We start from the raw sequence: 6,078 nt of genomic DNA, 5'->3' as shown, positions 1-6,078 counted from the left end.
AGTTATTAGTGACGTCTGATACCACCCGTAGCCTGGTGCGATGAAAGTTAAATGTGCGGTCATGTGCCTCCCACGGTCACGTCAGTGAAATAGGAACAAGGACAGACTGTATGGTACTGTGGTATGATGGTGTTCATCTCGTTGGTTATGCACCAATATTTTTGCACAGGATAGGAACGTTTCTGATAACTTATTTTTTTTGTTTACACTGCCAGCGGTGATTTCACTACTTGGATAAATCGGGATAAATTTATTTCGTCCGTTGTTGCTCCAGATTGATGCTTTCATTCACGTGTGAGTATGGAGCATTATTGTTTAGATGTATCCAACAGACAAAGTACTATATGTAGTCTATCACAGTAATTACAACGTTCATTAGCCTGTTATTTCAGTTGTATACAGTTTTAGAATTGACAACCTACCAACTAATAATTATAAAGTCATATTTTATAACCGAGGTAAAGTTTATATCCACACATTCAACAGACATTCATCAGACATTCGCCAAAAGCCAATTAAAAAAGTACAAATCAATAACTAATTCACCGTTTTGTCACAGAATCATCAAACTAGATATGATTTATTCTATAAATGTCTAGCATACTTTTACAACCTTTGTTTTGAGTCGAAATTCCAGTTTTGACTTGATAGAAATACATAAAATCTCAAATATTGCATTTAAAGATGAAGAAATCTTCAACCCCCCCTATGCATCTGGAGCAGCGTGAATTCAGAACTGTTGATGAAACTGGGAAAGGAGATACACTGTCCAGTGTCTGTGTTCTTTTGTCCATCTTAATGTTTTCTTTTTATTGGCCAGTCTGAGATATGGCTTTTTCTTTGCAACTCTTCCTAGATGGCTAGCATCCCGGAGTCGCCTCTTCACTGTTGATGTTGAGACTGGTGTTTTGTGGGTACTATTTAATGAAGCTGCCAGGACTTGTGAGGAGTCTGTTTCTCAAACTAGACACTTTAATGTACTTGTTCTCTTGCTCAGTTGTGCACCGCGGCCTCCCACTCCTCTTTATATTCTGGTTAGAGCCAGTTTGCGCTATTCTGTGAAGGAAGTAGTACACAGCGTTGTACGAGATCTTCAGTTTCTTGGCAATTTCTTGCATGGAATAGCCTTCATTTCTCAGAACAAGAATAGACTGACGAGTTTCAGAAGAAAGTTATTTGTTTCTGGCCATTTTGAGCCTGTATTCGAACCCACAAATGCTGATGCTCCAGATATTCAACTTGTCTAAAGAAGGCCAGTTTAATTGCTTATTTAATCAGGACAACAGTTTTCAGCTGTGCTAACATAATTACAAAAGAGTTTTCTAATGATCAATTAGCCTTTTAAAATTATACATTTGAATTAGCTAACACAACGTGCCATTGGAACACAGGACTGATGGTTGCTGATAATGACCCTCTGAAGTGGGTCGAGAGTTTCAAGTTCCTTGGTGTCCACATCACCAACACACTGTCATGGTCCAAACATACCAAGACAGTCCTGAAGAGGGCACGACAAAACCTTTTCTCCCTCAGGAGACTGAAAAGATTTGGCATGGGCCCACAGATCCTCCAAAGGTTCTACAGCTGCACCATCGAGAGCATCCTGACAGGTTGCATCACCGCCTGGTATGGCAACTGCTTGGCATCTGACCGTAAGGCGCTACAGAGGGTAGTGTGAACGGCGCAGTATATCACTGGAGCCAAGCTTCCTGCCATCCAGGACCTCTATAAAGGCAGTGTCAGAGGAAAGCCCATAAAATTGTCAGAGACTCCAGTCACCCAAGTTATAGACTGTTTTCTCTGCTACCGCACGGCAAGCGGTACCGGAGCGCCAAGTCTAGGACCAAAAGGCTCCTCAACAGCTTCTACCCCCAAGCCATTAGACTGCTGAACAATTCATAAAAATCGCCACCGGACAATTTACATTGTGGTCTGGTGACAGGTAGCTGTATCTGTACTGTACAGGTGTGGTGACAGGTAGCTGTATCTGTACTGTACAGGTGTGGTGACAGGTATCTGTATCTGTACTGTACAGGTGTGGTGACAGGTAGCTGTATCTGTACTGTACAGGTGTGGTGACAGGTAGCTGTATCTGTACTGTACAGGTGTGGTGACAGGTATCTGTATCTGTACTGTACAGGTGTGGTCTGGTGACAGGTAGCTGTATCTGTACTGTATGGGTGTGATCTGGTGACAGGTAGCTGTATCTGTACTGAATGGGTGTGATCTGGTGACATGTAGCTGTATCTGTACAGGTGTGGTGTGGTGACAGGTACTCTGTGTGCTGTGTGTACTCTACAGGTGCGAGTTGGTGACCTGTGTCTGTCGCTCTGTCTATCCAGGTGTGTGCTGGTGACCTGTGTCTGTCTATCCAGGTGTGTGCTGGTGACCTGTGTCTGTCAATCCAGGTGTGTGCTGGTGACCTGTGTATGTCGCTCTGTCTATCCAGGTGTGTGCTGGTGACCTGTGTCTGTCTATCCAGGTGTGTGTTGGTGACCTGTGTCTGTCTATCCAGGTGTGTGCTGGTGACCTGTGTCTGTCGCTCTGTCTATCCAGGTGTGTGTTGGTGACCTGTGTCTGTCGCTCTGTCTATCCAGGTGTGTGCTGGTGACCTGTGTCTGTCGCTCTGTCTATCCAGGTGTGTGCTGGTGACCTGTGTCTGTCGGTCTGTCTATCCAGGTGTGTGTTGGTGACCTGTGTCTGTCTATCCAGGTGTGTGTTGGTGACCTGTGTCTGTCTATCCAGGTGTGTGCTGGTGACCTGTGTCTGTCTATCCAGGTGTGTGCTGGTGACCTGTGTCTGTCAATCCAGGTGTGTGCTGGAGACCTGTGTCTGTCTATCCAGGTGTGTGCTGGTGACCTGTGTCTGTCGCTCTGTCTATCCAGGTGTGTGCTGGTGACCTGTGTCTGTCGCTCTGTCTATCCAGGTGTGTGCTGGTGACCTGTGTCTGTCTATCCAGGTGTGTGTTGGTGACCTGTGTCTGTCTATCCAGGTGTGTGCTGGTGACCTGTGTATGTCGCTCTGTCTATCCAGGTGTGTGCTGGTGACCTGTGTCTGTCGGTCTGTCTATCCAGGTGTGTGTTGGTGACCTGTGTCTGTCTATCCAGGTGTGTGTTGGTGACCTGTGTCTGTCTATCCAGGTGTGTGCTGGTGACCTGTGTCTGTCTATCCAGGTGTGTGCTGGTGACCTGTGTCTGTCAATCCAGGTGTGTGCTGGTGACCTGTGTCTGTCTATCCAGGTGTGTGCTGGTGACCTGTGTCTGTCGCTCTGTCTATCCAGGTGTGTGCTGGTGACCTGTGTCTGTCGCTCTGTCTATCCAGGTGTGTGCTGGTGACCTGTGTCTGTCTATCCAGGTGTGTGTTGGTGACCTGTGTCTGTCAATCCAGGTGTGTGCTGGTGACCTGTGTCTGTCTATCCAGGTGTGTGCTGGTGACCTGTGTCTGTCAATCCAGGTGTGTGCTGGTGACCTGTGTCTGTCTATCCAGGTGTGTGCTGGTGACCTGTGTATGTCGCTCTGTCTATCCAGGTGTGTGTTGGTGACCTGTGTCTGTCGCTCTGTCTATCCAGGTGTGTGTTGGTGACCTGTGTCTGTCGCTCTGTCTATCCAGGTGTGTGTTGGTGACCTGTGTCTGTCGCTCTGTCTATCCAGGTGTGTGCAGGTGACCTGTGTCTGTCTATCCAGGTGTGTGCTGGTGACCTGTGTCTGTCGCTCTGTCTATCCAGGTGTGTGCTGGTGACCTGTGTATGTCGCTCTGTCTATCCAGGTGTGTGTTGGTGACCTGTGTCTGTCTATCCAGGTGTGTGTTGGTGACCTGTGTCTGTCTATCCAGGTGTGTGCTGGTGACCTGTGTCTGTCGCTCTGTCTATCCAGGTGTGTGTTGGTGACCTGTGTCTGTCGCTCTGTCTATCCAGGTGTGTGTTGGTGACCTGTGTCTGTCGCTCTGTCTATCCAGGTGTGTGTTGGTGACCTGTGTCTGTCGCTCTGTCTATCCAGGTGTGTGTTGGTGACCTGTGTCTGTCGCTCTGTCTATCCAGGTGTGTGTTGGTGACCTGTGTATGTCGCTCTGTCTATCCAGGTGTGTGTTGGTGACCTGTGTCTGTCGCTCTGTCTATCCAGGTGTGTGTTGGTGACCTGTGTCTGTCTATCCAGGTGTGTGTTGGTGACCTGTGTCTGTCTATCCAGGTGTGTGCTGGTGACCTGTGTCTGTCTATCCAGGTGTGTGTTGGTGACCTGTGTCTGTCTATCCAGGTGTGTGCTGGTGACCTGTGTCTGTCTATCCAGGTGTGTGTTGGTGACCTGTGTATGTCGCTCTGTCTATCCAGGTGTGTGCTGGTGACCTGTGTCTGTCTATCCAGGTGTGTGCTGGTGACCTGTGTCTGTCTATCCAGGTGTGTGCTGGTGACCTGTGTCTGTCGCTCTGTCTATCCAGGTGTGTGCTGGTGACCTGTGTCTGTCTATCCAGGTGTGTGCTGGTGACCTGTGTATGTCGCTCTGTCTATCCAGGTGTGTGTTGGTGACCTGTGTCTGTCGCTCTGTCTATCCAGGTGTGTGTTGGTGACCTGTGTCTGTCTATCCAGGTGTGTGCAGGTGACCTGTGTCTGTCTATCCAGGTGTGTGCTGGTGACCTGTGTCTGTCGCTCTGTCTATCCAGGTGTGTGTTGGTGACCTGTGTATGTCGCTCTGTCTATCCAGGTGTGTGTTGGTGACCTGTGTCTGTCGCTCTGTCTATCCAGGTGTGTGTTGGTGACCTGTGTCTGTCGCTCTGTCTATCCAGGTGTGTGTTGGTGACCTGTGTCTGTCGCTCTGTCTATCCAGGTGTGTGTTGGTGACCTGTGTATGTCGCTCTGTCTATCCAGGTGTGTGTTGGTGACCTGTGTCTGTCGCTCTGTCTATCCAGGTGTGTGCTGGTGACCTGTGTCTGTCTATCCAGGTGTGTGCTGGTGACCTGTGTCTGTCGCTCTGTCTATCCAGGTGTGTGCTGGTGACCTGTGTCTGTCTATCCAGGTGTGTGCTGGTGACCTGTGTCTGTCGCTCTGTCTATCCAGGTGTGTGCTGGTGACCTGTGTCTGTCGCTCTGTCTATCCAGGTGTGTGCTGGTGACCTGTGTCTGTCTATCCAGGTGTGTGCTGGTGACCTGTGTCTGTCTATCCAGGTGTGTGCTGGTGACCTGTGTATGTCGCTCTGTCTATCCAGGTGTGTGTTGGTGACCTGTGTCTGTCTATCCAGGTGTGTGCTGGTGACCTGTGTCTGTCTATCCAGGTGTGTGTTGGTGACCTGTGTCTGTCTATCCAGGTGTGTGCTGGTGACCTGTGTCTGTCGCTCTGTCTATCCAGGTGTGTGCTGGTGACCTGTGTCTGTCTATCCAGGTGTGTGTTGGTGACCTGTGTCTGTCTATCCAGGTGTGTGCTGGTGACCTGTGTCTGTCGCTCTGTCTATCCAGGTGTGTGCTGGTGACCTGTGTCTGTCGCTCTGTCTATCCAGGTGTGTGTTGGTGACCTGTGTCTGTCTATCCAGGTGTGTGCTGGTGACCTGTGTCTGTTGCTCTGTCTATCCAGGTGTGTGCAGGTGACCTGTGTCTGTCTATCCAGGTGTGTGCTGGTGACCTGTGTCTGTCGCTCTGTCTATCCAGGTGTGTGTTGGTGACCTGTGTCTGTCTATCCAGGTGTGTGCTGGTGACCTGTGTCTGTCGCTCTGTCTATCCAGGTGTGTGCAGGTGACCTGTGTCTGTCTATCCAGGTGTGTGCTGGTGACCTGTGTCTGTCTATCTAGGTGTGTGTTGGTGACCTGTGTTTGTGTCTATCCAGGTGTGTGTTGGTGACCTGTGTCTGTCTATCCAGGTGTGTGCTGGTGACCTGTGTCTGTCTATCCAGGTGTGTGCTGGTGACCTGTGTCTGTCTATCCAGGTGTGTGCTGGTGACCTGTGTCTGTCTATCCAGGTGTGTGCTGGTGACCTGTGTCTGTCTATCCAGGTGTGTGTTGGTGACCTGTGTCTGTCTATCCAGGTGTGTGCTGGTGACCTGTGTCTGTCGCTCTGTCTATCCAGGTGTGTGTTGGTGACCTGTGTCTGTCTATCCAG

At 49.6% G+C, this 6,078-nt stretch overlaps 1 protein-coding gene across 2 annotated transcripts in view; it reads left to right on the top strand.

Moving 5' to 3' along the window:
• Positions 1-50: 50 nt before the first annotated feature.
• The window catches only part of LOC129822398 (aldehyde dehydrogenase family 3 member A2-like), a 53,805-nt gene continuing 47,777 nt past the window's right edge, over positions 51-6,078 (top strand). The window contains exon 1 of one of the 2 annotated variants that reach the window (XM_055880652.1): positions 51-294. The gene's annotated coding sequence lies outside the window, so the exon portion shown is untranslated. The remainder of the gene's footprint in view (positions 295-6,078) is intronic. The other variant, XM_055880655.1, reaches the window with a different exon arrangement.

This window comes from Salvelinus fontinalis, chromosome 24 (assembly GCF_029448725.1).
Source record: "Salvelinus fontinalis isolate EN_2023a chromosome 24, ASM2944872v1, whole genome shotgun sequence".
NCBI classification, from domain to species: domain Eukaryota; kingdom Metazoa; phylum Chordata; class Actinopteri; order Salmoniformes; family Salmonidae; genus Salvelinus; species Salvelinus fontinalis.
Note: the sequence above shows the minus strand (reverse complement) of the source record. Positions and strands in the feature narration are given on the sequence as shown.